The following is an 18,590-nucleotide window of genomic DNA, read 5'->3' on the forward strand; positions in this document are numbered from 1 at the left end:
CGCCCCTTCCTCCCTCGGAGGCCCGCCCCTTAGTGGCGTCACAATCCCGTGACGTCCCCCGCGTGACCTCACCGAGGTGGAGCGAGGTGGCGGGCAGTGGTAAGGAGGAAAGGGACTGCCGGGCCGCGCGAGGAGGTGACTCCTGGCCTGACCTTCTCCTTGCCCCACCCCCGCTCTCAGTGGGAGGAGTTAAAGCTCTGGGTTGAGGGAGAAGCTCCGGGATCTTCGTCTGCGACAAGTCCACCATTTTGCAGGTGAGGAAACCGAAGTCGCGAAGGAAGAGAGACCCCGGCAAGGTCAACTACCAAAGTGCACGCAGGATCCAGTCTTCCCAGCCAGGGGTTTGCCCTTCACGCTGGAAGAACTTGTTTGCATAAGTTTCTAGGGCTGCTTTCCCTGAGGGATAATGCCCTAAATCCTGGCCATCCTCGGTGATGCTTACTACAGTTTATCAGTGGTGCATGTGTTATGCAACGGTAATCTCGAATTTCCGGCAAATAAAGGAGGCCTCGATACAAACAAACGTCAACACGGGGCCAAGCGAATACCGCACGTAATCTTCTACACGCTCCGCCAAGTTGAGGCAGGAAAATTTGACATGCCTTGTTAAGTTTTCAGAAGGCAAAGTGTTACTGTACATACAGTACACCAACCTGGTAAAGGCCCCGTTTCAAGATCAAAAAATGAGAAAGAAAGCATAGGGACCATCTTGTTTACCCACTTTGATTCCTTCTTTCAGAACGACCTTTTAGACCCCCTATTTGCCCGACACTTATACATCCAAAGGGGAAAAAGATGTGTAGGAAATGGCCTCCTGCCTTCAAGTAGCTCTGTTTTACAAATAAGGAGAGTGAGATCCAAAAAGTTTATATGCCTTGTCCGAAAATACAGAGCAGCAAAACTAGAACACAGCTTTCATGTTCCTAATGGAGTATGTTTTCCATAACAATTACAACAACAGACAACTAGAATAAGTGACTGGTATTATCTGGGGTGCTGTGAGGTTTTGAAGGAGGAAAGCAATCTACATTCTTCTGTCCCAAATAAGACTAAAAGCCTGGGTTCTGGAGTCACACACATTTGGGATTCAAATTCTCATTCTGCCATTGGTATTTAGGTAATCATTGTGCATGCCCATATAGGATTGTTGTGAGGATTAAATGAGGTGACAACATGTAAATTCACTACCCTGAGGTCTTAGCTCGCATCTTAACAGTCCACATAATGCAAAAAGATCCTTGCATATGATAGACCCAAATGGCTCAGAACTTTATTTCATGGCAGGAGTTATCTCAAAGGAGTACGACTCCTCAAGTGAATTCTGAAACTTTGTGGGGACATTTTTGGATCTTATGGGATTGGGGATGGCCCCCTGACTGTTGATTACCAGAGAAACAGGAATTTTAATCATCTGCAATTCTTGGGACAGTGGTGCAATAAAAAACTGTCCCATCCCTAACCACTGTGCATACTGACCAAGGTAGCTGGCACATTAGATATCAAGGAAGAACTAGCCTTCACTCCCACCCCATGTCACCCTCCATGGAATGCTGCTTTTGTGGGGATGGGATATGAACTTTAGAACTATATTGGAAACTATGCTTGAATATGCCACTGCCTGGTACGTACCCAAGACCAGATAGTTTCTGAATTTCTTGGGCTGGTGATCTTGTGTAAAAAATCTAAACTAATCCCAGATCCCCAGACCAGGTCAGTTTTAGGGTTTCATAAGGAAGTTAAGCCATTCTGTCATTCAGAATGTCTAGGAGAAAAGTGATTCATTTCATTGGGGCAGCATAGATTGCCTCCATGTCTCCAAGTCCTTAAGATTCAGAATTGCCAAGGCCAGCAAGTAGTGAGATTATGCCACAGCATAACTGATTCAGAGAATAAAGAGTCCAAATAGACATTAGCATTCATTATATGATAACAGCAACTTGTAGTAGAAACCTTTTGGGTGCATGTCCAAAACCGTGATGACCGCCTTTCTCTGAGAACCACTAATAGCCCTCTAGTTGGCCCCCAGCAGCCATCTCTGCCCCATATAACCTTGTTCCTTAGCCGTTATTGATTGGGCAAGAGGGAGACACCTGACCCGCATCAGCCAATCAGATTCTCTCAGGAATTTGGAATTGAAAGGCAATGAGTTGGTGGAAGAGGCCTAAGCTGTTTGAGAATGAGTGATAGAAATACAAGAAAAGAGACCATCTATGTGGGGCACCCATGAAAAACAGATAATGCCCACCTGCAGAAAGAGAGCCATGAAGCAGAGAGAAGGAAAGATAAGAGACCTGAAGGCATAGAAGAGAAAGGTTCCTGTCCTCCTGAGTCCTGATTATTTAGCTTCCCTTAGATTCCATAGGATTCTCCAGGCTCCATTCAAAATTCATTATCTCCTGGATGAAGTGAAAGAATTCATAAGAAGAAGAAGAAAATAAAGTGAATATTTGATTTCTAGATAGAAATGGACATCCTACTCTTAAAAATAATGGAAACCCCATAGGAAAAAAAAAACAAGAAAAATGACAATTCACAAAAGAAATTCAAATGGCCAATAACATATTGAAAGATATATGCCACTCAGATACAGAAATGGATTAAAACAACAATCAGGTATCTCGTTTGCCTAATCAGATTGGCAAAGCTTTAAAAAATTTGTAAAATCTCTTGTTGGTGAGAGTGGGGAAATGGATACTCTGAAACACCACTGCTTCTGGGAATGTAAATTGATAGAATTTTTTCCAAAGATAAGTAGATATGGATTTACATATATTGGTATAAAGAACCTTTAAAATATTCATATACTGTAGCCCCCAAATCCTAGGCTTATAAATAAGCTTTTCATAGAAGTATTATAATGCATACAGTAATGAAAAGTTAAAAAGCTAGAAATAGCCCCAATGTCCACCAGTAAAAGAATTGTTGCAAAAAGGAAAAAAAGTTGTGGGCAGGGATGGACAAAATCCTTACTTTTTTTTCACCAATGTAGTTCAATATGAGTTTATTTTAGTTCTTCACATTCTCCCTCCCCATGTCAGCTGCCTTAAATCTTGTAAGCTGCAAAGTCTAGGAAGCAGCTAACAGTCAAATGAGCTGTTCAGTCGAGCAAGCAGGTGTCTGCTGGTTTACTATCAGCAAGGCTTAAGTTAGGGATATTGGCTCAGAAAGAGAGCCTTCATCTGTGTGTTGTGCGACTATCAACAAATTAGTTTCTAAACCGTAGTTTCTTCATCTCTATATAGGGAATGCTGCAAAAAGATCACTGAAGTAGAGCAAAAGAATAAATCAAAGGAAAGAAAAAAATTTAGAATTTAATCTACAGCTACAATTAATAGTTACATAAACATAACCACAAGTGAAAACTTCTATGCTGTGCTTATTTCTTTAAATTGGAAGTTTAAATGAGATGGTCCTAAGTGATTGTAAATGTTAAATATGAAGGTATTAGAAGACCATGGAAGAGACAGTGCCATAAATTCTATAAATAACTACCTAGAGATAGCCAACAGTGCAAAGCAGCAAATGTTCCAGTGCCAAATGAACAGTAGACAAAGAGGCTGTAGGACTTGTGGGGAGGGAAGAGTGGAGGGAAGAGGGATGCTCAGAGAGCCTTCAAGCCAACCTTCCCCAGGTCCTGGATGATTCTTCACATGATCTGAGGAACAGGCTGGTGAGGGGACACATGACAAAATCTTTTAGGCATTTGTTGTTTTAATTGTGATTTCATAAACACATAACAAAATTTACCCTCTTAATCATTTTTAAGTGTACAGTTGAGTAGTGTTAAGCATATTCACATTGTGCAACCAATCTCCAGAACTTTTTCATCTTGAAAAACTGCAACTCTGTACCCATTAAAAAACAATTCCCCTTTTCCCCACCCTCAGTCCCTGGAAACCACCATTCTACTTTCTGTTTCCATGAAGTTGATTACTGTAGTGATCATACAGTGTTTGTCTTTTGTGACTGGCTTATTTCACTTAGCATAATGTCCTCAAGGTTTATCCATGTAGCATACATCAGAATTTCCTTCCTTCAGAAAGCTGAATGATATTTCATTGTATGTATATGCCACATTTTACCTATCTGTTTAACCACTGATGGACATCTGGGTTGCTTCTACCTCTAGGCTATTGTGAACAGTGCTGTAGTGAGTATGAATGCAAATATCTCTTCAAAACCCTGCTTTCAGTTCTTTTGGATAGATACTCAGAAGTGAGATTTCTGGATCATATGGTAGTTCTATTTTTACTTCTTTAAAGATGCTTCATACTGTTTTCCATAGTGCTTACACCATTTTCAGTCCCACCAACAGTGCACAGGTATTCCAGTTTCTCCACATCCTTGCTAACGCTGGTTATTTGCTGTTTTTTGGGGTTTGATTTTTTTTTTAATCAAAGCTAAAGCACAAGCATGCTAACACACTCTATGGCTGAGCTATAACCCACCCCCTTGTTTTTTGAGTTTTGATTGTAGCCATCTAATGGGTTTGAGGGGATATCTCACTGAGGTTTTGATTTGCAGTTCTGTGAGTGTACTTGAGGAGACAGTCTCTCTGGGAAGTGAGTGGGTGAGGCTGAAGAGCAGCCTCCTGCAGTAAATAGTACCTCCACTTTCAGCATCCACCCAGAGCATGATGGGAAAGGACCAGATTCCCCCACATCTGGGGTTTTTCCAGTTCCTTTACCTGTTATCCTACTCAAGAGATACAAAAACAGAAAGCACCAATCTACTGTACTATTTTTTTCTTCTGAACAGAGCATCTGATGCCTTGAGTCTCTTTTTTCCTACTGTGGTGAATGGGACAGTGCAAAAGAAAACCTGTCTTTATCTCACATCCCTCGGTCCCTTGACCTAGATACATCTAGAAGTAGTCCATTCTTTTATTGCTTTTCTTCTTCTTCTTCTTTTCTTGGCCCCTTTAGTTTACCAGAGCCAAAACATCTTCCAAGAACATACACCAACTCCTTACCTCTCCCTCATGTGAAGAAAACTCACAAGTCCTCTTGTTCATTGTAATCACTCTTTCACTCTCTCCAACTGGGTCACAATGTGTAAAACATCTTACTGTCTGCATCCCAGGTAGAGGTAGAAAGAAAAGGAGGAAAAGGGAAACAAATATGTAATGAACTCCTACAATGTGCCAAATGTCCATCATTTTAAGTACTTTGTCTCATGTAATCCTCACAACAAAATGAGATGAGAGTTATTACAATTACCATTTTGCAGAGAAGGAAATGGAGAGTGAGAGTTTATAAAATGTGTCCAAGGAGACACAGGTATTGAGAACACCAAGATTTAAGCTCAAAGTTCAGAAAGAAACCTGTGTTTTCCTCTTTACTCCAGATTTCCTTCAGTACGAAGGAGTTTGCCTTTTCACCATGTGTTCAGCTTGATTGTTTCTGTGGAGCTGTCATTGTTTCATCTTACTGTGTTTCTTTGATAATTTCCAGGATACTGCCAAGTAGATTAACATTAATGCTAATATCTTAAATTTATATAATAACACCTTATCATTTTTCAATGTACCCATCCTCTCATCTCATCCTCAGGAGAAACATTTTTCAGTTTATTTTTAATGGCTTTATTATTTTGCATAGACTCATATATGGTTGCTGCAAATAAAATTAAGCAGTATAGAAAATTATAAAGAAGAAAATAAAAAGTCACCCTAAATCCCACTACCTAGCGATAACCACTATTAATATTATAGTAAATATGTTTTTCATATCTCTCTCCATTTGTACAATTTGCCTAAGTGGTATCATACTTTGCCTGCCTCTCTAACCTGCTTTTTAAAATTTAGAGTATATTGAAAAAACAGCTTTCCACATCAATAAATATAAATTTACATCATTTTTAATGGCTACATAGTATTCCAATTTAGGAGTGTATTTTACTTGACCAGTCTCCTGTTGATGGACTCTGAGACTACTTATAATTTTGTATTGTTATAGAAACTATGAGCCCCAATTAAGGATTAGGGAACTAAAACTCTGAGAAGCTAAATGATCCCTTTTTCAAAATTCAGGTCTGGAACTAAGCTGCTCAGTCCCAGACTTACAACTCTTCAAACAGTACTGTTTCCAACTAAACTACCAGAGCATGAAGCTGGAATTAGTAACATAAGATATGGACTTGACAACTAAAACTGATAGTTTTTAACTGCCCCATTTCTTAAAAAGTTAAACATATACTTACCATAAAACCCAGCCATTCCACTCCTGTGTATTGACCCAAAAGAAATGAAAGCATATGTTCTTGTACATGAATGTTCACAGAACTTTATTTGTAGTATTCAAATAATGGAAAAAATGTTCATCAACAGGAAAATGGATAAACATATTGTGACATAGCTATATAATGGAATACTACTCAGCAACCAAAAGGAATGAACTATTGATCCATACAACAACATGGATGAGTCTTGAAAATATTATATTGAGCAAAAGAAGCCAGATGCAATGGAATATATACTGCGTAATTCCACTCTGTGAAGTTCAACAGGCAAACTAAGCTGTACTACTGAAGAGTGACCAGTGAGGTCCTCCTCTCTTCACACATTTCTCAAGAGCAGACCTGTCTGTGAGGGCCACATGTCTGAAGCCCTCGCCTTCACCACACATGTAAAAGCTGAAGGATTCCATGAAAAGAAGATTTTGTGTCAAAAATAGACTTTCAAGGAACAAAGGAAAAGCTATTTCCTAAACTGGGCATAGGGGAGCAATTCCTGGAAAGATAAATACTTGAAAACCTACTTTGAATTTCAAAGGGCTGAGAAGGACTCCAGGTAATAACAATCTGCCTCTGCCTCAGTGGTCCAAGAGAATTTCACTGCCCCTCATTTGCCTTCAGTCCACCTCCTCCCACTGCAGAACCTCTGAAACCACTTTACAGACAATCTCAGTTTCTACAGAAAAGAGAACATGAAATGACTTTCAGATGCTCAACTGGTTAGGATGTCAGAGGTGGCTGCTTGGAAAGAATGCAGAACAAAACAAAACTGAAAGCCCTAAAGAAGAATTTCTATAAAGCAAATATTTGTCTGTAACTGCTCACGGCAACCTGCAATAAAGGCATCTCCAAAAACAAAATGTTTGTTTCTTCTTTACGTGTGTGTGTGTGTGTGTGTGTGTGTGTGTGTAGAATGATATGGATGAGGCCAGGATAAAAGACAGTAAGTTAATACTCCATTTCTTACCAGACTTCCCATGACTTAGAAGGTAATAAGGTCCATCATCAGCAAACTTTCAACCTGCATCTCTGTGTATTACCATGTTCCCCTGAATCTAATTTCCCTGACTACCCACATCAGAGTCACTTGAGGGAAGGTGGCTCTGGTTTAAAATGCTAGTTTTTAGGTTCCAGACTCCCTTGAATTTGTCAGTGTGTCTGGGATGGTGCCCAGGAATCCCCAGGTGATTTTTATGCACAGTGAAGCTTGAAGATCATTACTTTAAACAGTTAGTTGTTTATTAATGGTTTGCTCAATAGTTAACTTGATTAGAGGTTGAAAAATTCAAATCTATATTTTCACTGGTACGTTAGAATTACATCTGTATCAAGAAAAGCAGGCTTCCTCCTCCCTTGGATCAGCCCGCCTCCCATTCTTGGGGGTGTACTTTTCCTTTCCTTTTCTTTTAAATAAATCTTTTAAAATCTTTCACCATACACACACACACACAAGCAATTATGTGCAGCCATTATGGAAAACAGTATGGAGATACCCAAAAAAACTAAAAATAGACTTACCATATGATCCAGCAATCCCACTCCTGGGCATATATCCAGAGGGCACTCTAATTTGATACAAAAAGATACATGCACCTCAAGGTTCATTACAGCACTATCAGCACTATATACAATAACCAAGACATGGAAGCAACCTAAAATGTCCATTGACAGATGACTGGGTAAAGAAGTTGTGGTATATTTATACAATGGAATACTATGCAGTAATAAAAAATAAAATAATGCCATTTGCAGCAACATGGGTGGACATGGAGATCATCATTCTTAGTGAAGTGAGCCAGAAAGAAAAAGAAAATACCATTTATCACTCATATGTGGAATCTTAAAAAAATAGAAGAATCAAAAAAAGGACACTAATGAACTCATCTACAAAACAGAAACAGACTCACTGACATGGTAAACAATCCTACCATTAAAAGGGGAAAGTGGGTGGAAAGAGATAAATTCAGGAGTTTGAGATTTACAGATCTTAACCACTTATAAAAATAGATAAAGAAAAAATTTTTTCTGTATGGAAAGGGAACTATATTCAATGTCTTGTAGTAACCTTTAATGAAAAACAATATGAAAACAAATGTGTATATATATATATGCATGACTGGGACACTGTGCTGTACACCAGAAATTGACACATTGCAACTGACTATACTTCAATTAAAAAAAAAAAGAAAAGAAAAGCAATTATGAACTGGTGAAGAAGCAAACACTGGATGGTTGTGAATGTACATCCAAACAATCTTTCTGATATTGTCAGCAATATGTATAAAAATCTTTCTAATATGCTCTGATTCATATTTTCTACTCCTAGTCATGTATCTGAAGAAAATAATGAGTAAGCTAAGAACTATGTATAAGAATGTTTATTTTGCCATTGTTCATAATAATGAAAAATTGAAACCATCTAAATATCTAACAGGAGATTGTTAAAGTTGTTAAGTTATGATAGTGCCATACAATAAATGCAGATTGACATTTAGTGACATGGAAACATGTTTACAGTACATCATTGAGAAGGATTATAAAACATTTCCCCATATTTCATTTTTGTAAAGAAAAATTAAAACCAAAAACTTTGGAAGAATAAAATATAAAATATTAACAGTAATTATCTCTCATTGGTATGATTACAGGTCATATACATTTTTCATCTTTGTAATTTTTCCAAATTGTTTTAAAATAATAGATACTATTTTTATAATCAGAAAAAAACAGTAAAGGTAGAGTCCTTTTGTTGTTTTTATTGAAGTATAGTTGATTTACAATATAATATTAGTGTTAGGTGTACAACATAGTGATTCAGTATTTTTAGAAATTATACTCCATTTAAAGTTACTACAAAATAATGACTATATTTCCCTGTGCTGTATAATATATCTTTGTTACTTATTTTATACGTAGTGTTTTTTATCTCTTAACCCCCTACCCCTAAGATTATATTCATTTTGAATAAAAGGGGGCGGACCACTGAATTCAATCTCTGAGAAGTGGGGTAAAGTTCCACATCTACTGCTTTGAACCTCACTTTTTTTTCTATAAAATAGGGATGGTAATTTCTTCCCTGTCTACCTCAGAGGGTAGCTGTGAGACAGAATGTGGAAGTGTTTTGGAAACCATAAAATGTTTTATAAAGTTAGTGTATTATTAAGTCTTGATTTTCACATCAGATACGAATTCATGCAATACCTAGATATGCAAAGATTGGTCATTAAAGCATAAAGCTAGATCTTTTTTTAAAAAAACTTTTTTACTTTTTATTATGGAAGTTTTAAAACATGTAACAAAAGTAGACAGAAAAATATGACCTACCATGTATACTTCACCTGGCTTCAATATTACCAGCTTAACAGCCAATTTATTTTAGCCACACTTGCCTACCCACCCCTACCTTCTCCCATATTAACGTAGTATTAAGCTGGCATTGGGCCTCTGAAACTTTCATATACACAGAAGAATTTTAGTTCTTAATTCCTCATCTGAAAAGACAGAATTGTACACTTTAAAAAGGGTGAATTTTATGGTACTCAAATTGCATTCCAATTTTTTTTTTAAAGACAGGAGTTAACATATGAACAACACTTAGCATAAGTGTCTGGCATTTAGAAACAGCTCATTATGGGTAAATTCTCATCCATGGTGTAGCCATGACTTCAAGTTTTAAGGTGGCTACAAATCCTACTTTTAAAAATACCAAAACACTAAGCAACAACTAGAGGGTTAACGGTGACAATATTGTGTAAAGTGTAGTTATTGGAATGGGGGTGACATTTTCCCCATCAATTTACATCAAAACTTTACATGATTCTTTATAATAAAAATTTACATGAAAATCTTCTATTATTCATAATATGTACCACTTAAATTAAAAAAAAAAACCCATATCCATATCCAAACCCATATTGTCTCTCCAGATTGTTCATTCTCAGAAGGCATTCTACCAAAAACTCAGCATCACAACCAAGAGTTGATTTAATGCTACTCCTAGAGATTGTGCCTGCAGCTTAGCATTGGGGCAATCATAGGGGCCCCAAAGTCTGACAGACTTAAATTCAAATCCCAGCCCTGTCACCTACCAGATATGTGACTTCAGAGAAATTCAAATTAAGTACTCCTAAATCTTGCCCTCTAGCTCCTCCCTCTTACAGTGCATAGGAGACCTAAATAAGAGAAGGTAAATAAAAGCACTTATCATGATGCCCAACACATAGTGGGTTAGCAATAACATCTCACAAGATATTCCTTTTATTTATAGAAGAACTTTTGGATTCATTATCATAGATATTGTTTTCCTTTTGATAGATGAAGAAACTGATGAGCTTAATCAGTATTACTGAGCTCCTGGAGCCAGAGGACTACTCATTCTCTACTGGGAAAGTGAAAATTGGGACAATCACCTGGCATCATTGCGACTTGGCTATGTTTAGGAAACTTGAAGTGGTTTTCCCTACATTCCAGCAAGTCCATTTCTAGGTATGTGCCCTAGAAAATTTTCACATGTGTGACAAGGAGACACATTAGAATGTTCATTGCAACAACACTTATGAGAGCAAAAAATTGGAAGCAATCTCCATGTTCATTAACAGGAAAATGGATAGATCAATTGTGATATACTCATGAACTCAAACACGACTGAGAGAACTAGCCATATATGGCCATGTGAGTAAATCTCAAAATCACAAGGCTAAATGGAAAAAGTAATGGCAGAAGGATTCATACAATATGATACCATTTTTATGAGGTTTAAATATATGTGAAATAATAGTATATAATTTTTATGATTCATATATATCACCTTAAAAAATAACAAGTAATAAATTCAGGATAATTGTTATCTCAAGAAAGAAAAAGAGGGGAATATGATAGGGGAGGGATACCTGGGTGTGTATGTGTAATTGTTTCTATAATATTTTACTTCTTTAAAAATATCTAAAGCAAATGGGGCATAATGTTAGGATTTGTGTGTAAGGACATGAGTGTTTGTTATGTTATTCTTTATACGTATATATGTATATAAGCAGGAAACATTTATGTAGTGCTTATGTCATACATTAGGTTCTTTACCTGTATTAACTAATTTAATCATTTCAGCAATCCTATAAGGTAGTAACTATGATTACCCGCATTTTACAGAAGAGGAAACTAAGGTACAGAGATTAGAGACTTGCCCAAATGTTATATATTTGGTACGTGGTGATCCTGGGAATTGAAGACAGTCTGGTTTCAGAGTCTCTTAATAACCACACCCTCCTCCCTCTTGAAACATTTCAAAATTTTTTTAAAATAAAAGGGATGCAGTACCAAGCAAGGAGGAAAAATCCTCTAGCATCACACAGGCCAGTGAAAAGGCAGTTCAACAATATTTCCTAACCTTCTTTTGTTACTGGTAGGATGTGCTTAAATTTCCTGTCAGGCCCAGAGGACCCTGCCCAGACCTAGAGACCATCTACCATCACCACACAGTAGTAACACTATAGTAAAGGCCAAGTTACCTGTGACTTGGAATGAGGAGGATAAACAGTAAACTCTGAGAAGATTCTTCTGAGGCCTCAAGTCTTCAAGAAATTCTCTGTCAGGCAATGCAAAGCAGAATCAGATTAGATTAGAGTGAAGAGGGCTTTTCATTTATAGTCTGAGCTAATAATCCCCAGAGTTTTGATTGTTGTTAATTATCTGCATTTGAGCAGGACCATTTGAACAGGCAAATTCCTGAATGAGTCATAATCCACAGAAATGAAATAAAAAAAGTACCCAAGCTTCTCACTGTATTACACAAGAGCAATATTGACTAGTTAGAAATCAAATGTAACATTTGGCTCCAGGTCTGTTGGTGGCCTCCACCAACTTTCTTGGGTAGGTCAAAGGCCTTTATGGATGGCTAGGCTTGTGGGTGATGGCTGATAGCCACCTCGTAAGATCCTCCATGTTCCACACCCACACATAGCATGGCTCAAAGGTTAGAGGAAACTGACTTGGACTAGTGGTAGCAGGTCTCATGGTGAAGAGACCTTAACTGAACAAGCGAAAAGCTTTAGGATAAGAGTCAGCCAAACATTTTTCAAATGAGTAATTTATTTTTTAATAATAGAGGATGTTTTTGTCCTGTTATGTTTCCAAATTCTACAATTTTATTTTTCCTTTAGGAAGTTCGTCTGGGCACCTCACCATTCCCACAAAAGACTGACTACCCCAGTGGCTAAATCAATCCTTTCATTTCCACAGCAATTGCTTCTTCACAAAGAGGTTCCATTTCTATTATTTTATTTGATTCTCATGCTATTTGAGTCATAAAAAACAGGAATAATGACAATAACAGTAATACCAAGTATTTGATATTATTGAATGAAAGAAGCCAGTCAGAAGATCTTTGCAGTACTTTTTGCTTTTACCTTTTGTGGTACCTTTTTAAAATTTGGGGTTCTTTCTCCCCAGTTTTTGAGTTAAACATAGCAGTGATTTGTTTTCCCCCTGAAAGTCCTTAACTCTCTAAACCACCTTTCTTCTGATAAAAAGTGAAGCTTCATTTCTTAGCTCCTCTCCAGGGAAGTCCCTTAAGATCATACAACCACAGCTGATTTTAAACAAAGCTGTGGTGTGTATCTCCTACACTCTTTCTGCTTCAGACACAGGATTACCTTGCCACATAGTTCCCCAAGGGTTTTTGTTTACTCTGACCTAAGGGGTCATTTGGATTACAAGTGAGTCAGTCAAAACGCTAGAAGAAGGAAAAGACACATAGCAACATGTCTCTGTTATGAGTGAATCCTCAGACATTGAGAATTCCAGGGTAGAGAGACTTGGAGTGACTTTCCTGTGACCCTGGAGCTAGAAGCAGATCTGAGTCTAAAATTCTAACACTATGGTAGATTTCTCAAATGAGTCTCAATCAAAGGAAATTGATACTTATATAAAACTAGGTTTAAAAAGACTAACTAAAAAATAAGTACAGTATCATCCCACTTTTTTGGGAAAAAAAAAACTACATGTATAAACATTTGTAAGTACTAAAATAGGTACCAAAATGTTAATAGAGGTTATATTTCTGGATAGGAGCAACATAAGTGATTATTTTTCTCCTTTTTTTTTTTTTTTTTTTTTTGGTGGGGGGAGGTAATTAGGTTCATTTATTTATTTAGTTTTAGAGGAGGTACTGGGGATTTAACCCAGAACCTCATGCATGCTAAGCATGCCCTCTACCACTTGAGCTATACCCTTCCCTCATTTTTCTCCTTTTTGACAATCTATACTATGTTCACATCTTTTTACAATGTACTTTCGAAAATAATAACTTTTTATTTTTAAAAAAGTGAGAGTAGGCAAAAAAATTCTTAAATAAGACACAAAAAGTATCAAGCATAAAATAAAAAGTTGATAAATTGGACTATGTTAAAATTAAGAAATGCAGTCATCAAAAGATACCATTAAGAGAGTGAAGAGGTAAGTAAGCCTCAGACTGGGAGAAGATATTCACAATACATGCATCTGATAAAGGACTCAAATGGAAAATATATTTGAAAAAATCTCTTTTACAAATAACTAAGTAAAATATAGACAACCCAATAGTTAGATGGGCAAGAGACTTGAACAGGTACTTCACAGAAGATATCCAAAATTCCCAATAAGCCTATGTACCTTTTAAGAACTTGTTGCAAATTAAAGCTTACAAACAAGATATACACCCATTAGAATGGCAAAAATATTAAAGAATGACAATATTAAATATTGGCAAGGTTGTGGAGCAATCAGAACTTTCATACATTTGTGGTGGGAATATGTTGATAACAACTACTTTGAAAAACTATTCAGCCCTATCTATGAAAGCTAAATCCATGCCTACCCTCTGACCCAACAATTTCTTTCCCAGGTGTATACCTAAGAGAAGAGAGTGCTTATGTCCATCAACAAAAATATATAAGGATGTCCATAGCAGTGCTATTCATAATCACCAAAAACTGGAAACAACCCAATGGCAAGGAACAGTGGGAAGGGTAAGTTGTGATCTATCCACACAAAAGAATACTAAATACAAATCTGAACTCCTGCTATATGCAACAACGTGGATGAATTGCACAGACATAATGTTGAAAGATCACATGCAAGAGAGCATATTCTGTGTGATTCACACAGATTGGCAAAACTAATCTCTGCTGATAGAGGTTCGAATGTTGATTATCTATGGGAAAGATGGGAAAGAAGGGATAGTGGCTGTTAATTATAGGTGGAAGCATGAGAAAGCCTTCTAGGGTACTGGAAACGTTCTGTATAACTTGATCTGGAGTTACACAGGTGTTTACTCAGGGAAAAATTCATCAAGTTTAAGATGTTCACATTTTGCTATACACAGTTATACTTCAAATTTTAAAAAGTTTCATTAGAAAGTGTCAGAACAGCAAGAAGAAAGCTATTCAGAGTTTGGATGGTAAATATTAAGAACTTGAAAAAACAGCCATAGAAAATGGCCAGGCTTCCTGCCCAGTAGAAACGGACAATTCTGAGCTTTTTTCCTGAGAATGTTCAATATTTTTTCCTCATCCCTTCATATTTTATTTCTCAGGGGTGAATTGGGGGCTGACATAGCACTAAAATCTCCCAGGCAAACCTCATATTCCAACTCCAGTCTAGCCATTTATGGTTTGTCAGTTAAGGAATTCAATTAGATATAATTTATACATATACATGTACAATATATATATATCACAGGGGAAAAATGATTCCAACCCTTTGGATAGGAATTGGCACATATAAGAAAACTGTTGAAAGACAGTCCTGGCCTGCCCGGCTTTTTCCCTCTGCAAAATTGGGAAGCAAACTAAGTTTGCTTTTCACCTCATCTGCTATCAGGTCTCTGAGCCTCTACAGAGTTTGAGCCTCCAAGTGGTTCTCTTTCTTCCCAGGGGCCCATCCCACATCTCATACCTGCTCTGAGCTGAAGCATTTATGGACAATTAAGTGTTATTTAGAGATGTGTCAGCTGTGTTTTTCCTGGGGGTCATTTGCATTGTAAAAGAGGACTTTGAGGCCACTGTGAACACAGATAAAGGTGGGAGGAATAAGGGGAGTTTATAGAAACAAATTGCATTTGAAATGATTGTCAGGTTCCCTAAAATGTTTAGAGGAAATTCCAAGAAGGCATAGAAGCTTTTAGGTAAACTGAAACTTAAAATACAAAGCAAACCAAACCCCTCACTAGACTCTTACATCATTACTTTATTTGAGCCTCACAACACCCTGTAAAGTGGGCTGGGTCACTGATCCTGTTGTACAGACCAGGAGACTCACTGGGAAAGGGAAGCAATTTTCACGGGTTCAGTAACTGGAAGTTAGGGATTTAGATGTTCACTTGGATTATCTGACTCATGGCTTTGTGATGCCTTCCTCTTCCAGAAAAGCCTTTTAACCAGTAGGGTGTAATGAGCCATCCTCCTCTGAACCAGTAGCAAGGGATTAAGAGCCCTTACATGTAGGTTTGCTTCTGGCAAAATCTTTCTCTTTTTTTCTTACCTTTTCTAGTTTTCAGTTTAGTCTCACTTCTGCTCTTTCACTTCTTGACCCTTCTGAAGGTGTTGGTGGTAACTGCAGAATGCCACAACTTTTGATTTCAATTTTTCTTCACACATTTATTTTTATGTCTGGCAGTGGCGGTACCAAGAGGTGGCTGGGGAAGAACTTTAGCTTCCCTTCACATCAACCTCTCCAATTTAACACATAATTTAAGTAGAAAAAGTGCTAGGGAAATGCAACTTCATAACAATTTCCTAAAATCAGTTTCTGAGTTTCATAAATCCAAGGGGTATCATTTATGGGAAATACAGTGTAAGGGAGCCCTTGGAATCGTATGAGAAGGGAAGCCTGCCTGACTACCTTCCAAGGAGACCACTCCTCCAAAGAACCCCCATTACAGAAATCTGGGGTCACTGATGATAAATAGTAAGAAAACAGGACTTCCTGGAATCTGGCAGATACCAGCAGAAAGGAATCAAGTCACAGAGATAATGAATGTAACAGGGAAATGGAACAAGACCATAGATTGAGACAGGTAAAATCCAGGGTCTGGGAGTTAGTTGGCAAACAGCACAATTAAGCAGGACCTAACATTGATCCCGGGGCAAGTCTGATTGGACTTTGGTCTTGCATCGAGAAGACATGAGTTCTGAACACTCATGTTGACTTGAGCCACAAAGACGTCCAAGGTTTACAACTAACCACCAGAAATGCTTGGAGGGCTTCTCACAAGAATGATCAAAAGTTGCACGTTTGAGTGAAGGCTTCAGTAAAAGTTGCAGTCTGTTTCAAGTGGATTCAAATTTTGATATGGAGTCTTGAGTTTTCACTTTACTGTGTTCTAAATCTGCTAGTTTGTAAATACCAAGAGAACCTTGGACATCTACTAATCTAAAATAAGATTAATTTGCAACATCATCATGAGTTACATTATTTACCAAATTTGCTAAACTTCCCAACTCTGGTCACAAACTAGAAGATTAAACCACCCTCTGTGCCAGTGGGATAAATCATAGTTTAGTAGTATGTAGGAAATGGAGTCGGCCTATGCAAGTGGCAGGTCCCAAATTTTCGCCCCAGGTGCATATTTCCAAACTGAAAAGGATGTTTCTATCCAGCAGAAAAGAAATGGTCATGCATGACTCTTTGGAGGAGTCCACCCTACTCCTCCTGTTCATAGATCCCAGTGTTCTGTTCTTCAGGTCACCAGGAGGCCCAGAGTGTCCCTAGTTGGGCCTCTTTGGACAGGCCTTACTTGGGCCACCTTAAACTACTGTGACATTGAGTGTGGGGAAAGTTGTAAGCTTTGGACAGCTGTTATATCTGACCTCTCATGTTATATCTGACCACTCCTTCCTCTCCCTCTAAATTCCAGAGTAGAAAATAGACTTCTTAGCCAGCTTTGTTGGAAGTTGCCAAGACCTGTTGTTAAGAACAATGAGAGGGGCCATCTCAGTAATGCCAGGGGTTTCAGAGCTGCCTGCACTGCCCAAGGCCTCTGCATTGAGGTGTATTTTGCAAAATGACACTTTGTAACCTATTGCTCTTCATGTTACATCCTGCCTCCTGGGCACTTGCTCCAAGGCCTTGATCTAACTTTCTGATGAAACAAATCTACATTACATTGTGGGCAGAGAGCAAGGAACAAGTGGGCGGCACATAGAAAAGTTTGGCATGAATAATTGCCACCACTAGCCAGAGAATTGATACAACTAGGACTATAAGAGACATGTGAAGTTAATAGATATTAACAGTAAGAATTTATGGTTTACTGTATGCCAGGCACTATGCTGTACACATCATGTATGTCATGTATGTTGTGTGCTTCATTTAATAAAACAACCCTAGGTGGTATCATTGTTTCCATTTGATGAATGAGAAAACCTAGAATTTTAAATAAATTGCTCAAGTTTACATAGTTAGTATGGCAGAGCCAGAGCTGGATGTTCACTAAGCTGTTATTTTCCTTTTGACCACACAGAAAACATTGCATTTCCCAGCTCTGTATGCATTTAAATGGGAGCATGTGATCGAATTCTGATCAATAGAATATAGATGTGATACACCCCATTTCCAGGTTTAAGACAGCCCACCCACAATTACGTTTTCTCTTTCTTATTTGCACAGCTGGAACCCAAGGACCCCCACACCCTCACCTCCTTCCCAAGGACAGAGCCTAGAGCGCTGATTAACTGGTTGGAGGGGAGCGTCTCAAGGGAGCTGACTGGCCTACATTACACTATAATGGGAACAACAAATAAACCTTGGCTGTGCTAAAGTGTTGACATTTCAGGGATTTATTTGTCACTACTGCACAATTGCTGTACCCTGATTGAAACAGCTAGGTGAGTGGTAGCCAGGATTTTAGTGCAGGTCTGTCTGACTTCAGCCCATCTTAACCATTTCCTTACAACTAGCACAGGAAGATTTGGAGAGAGTTTCTGATCTTTAATTCTGCCACTAACCTCGTGTAGGATCTTAGATAAGTCCCTTAAATGGCTCGGTTTTTTCATTTGTACAATGGAAATAAAAATACCTGCCCTTCCAATGCCACAAGGTTATTGCAAGGATCAAATAAGACAGTGGCTGTGACATGATTTGCAAAATAAATATCATCTAAATGCAAAGAAGTGTTATTATCTAACCCATTTTCCTGGCTCTGGTTAGGAATCTACCCTACTGATCTAAGAATGACACTTTTTCTTATATCCTTGCCTCTATTATCCCTACTAGTTACTCTTTTGGTATTTTTAAATTTTTGCATAATCAAACTTGCCGATGAGTTGCAAAAATAGTACAAGGAACTCCTGTACACCTTATACCCAGATTCCTTAATTGTTTAT

The 18,590-nt window shown here is 38.0% G+C and overlaps 1 long non-coding RNA gene across 1 annotated transcript; it reads left to right on the top strand.

Moving 5' to 3' along the window:
• The first annotated feature begins 67 nt into the window (after positions 1 to 67).
• On the top strand, positions 68 to 18,295 carry LOC116147662 (uncharacterized). The gene is made up of 4 exons (XR_004131223.2): positions 68 to 254; positions 10,549 to 10,719; positions 14,111 to 14,234; positions 17,875 to 18,295. It is a non-coding gene; the product is annotated as an uncharacterized LOC116147662 (long non-coding RNA).
• The last annotated feature ends 295 nt before the right edge of the window (positions 18,296 to 18,590 follow it).

Source organism: Camelus dromedarius, chromosome 19 (genome assembly GCF_036321535.1).
Source record: "Camelus dromedarius isolate mCamDro1 chromosome 19, mCamDro1.pat, whole genome shotgun sequence".
NCBI lineage: Eukaryota > Metazoa > Chordata > Mammalia > Artiodactyla > Camelidae > Camelus > Camelus dromedarius.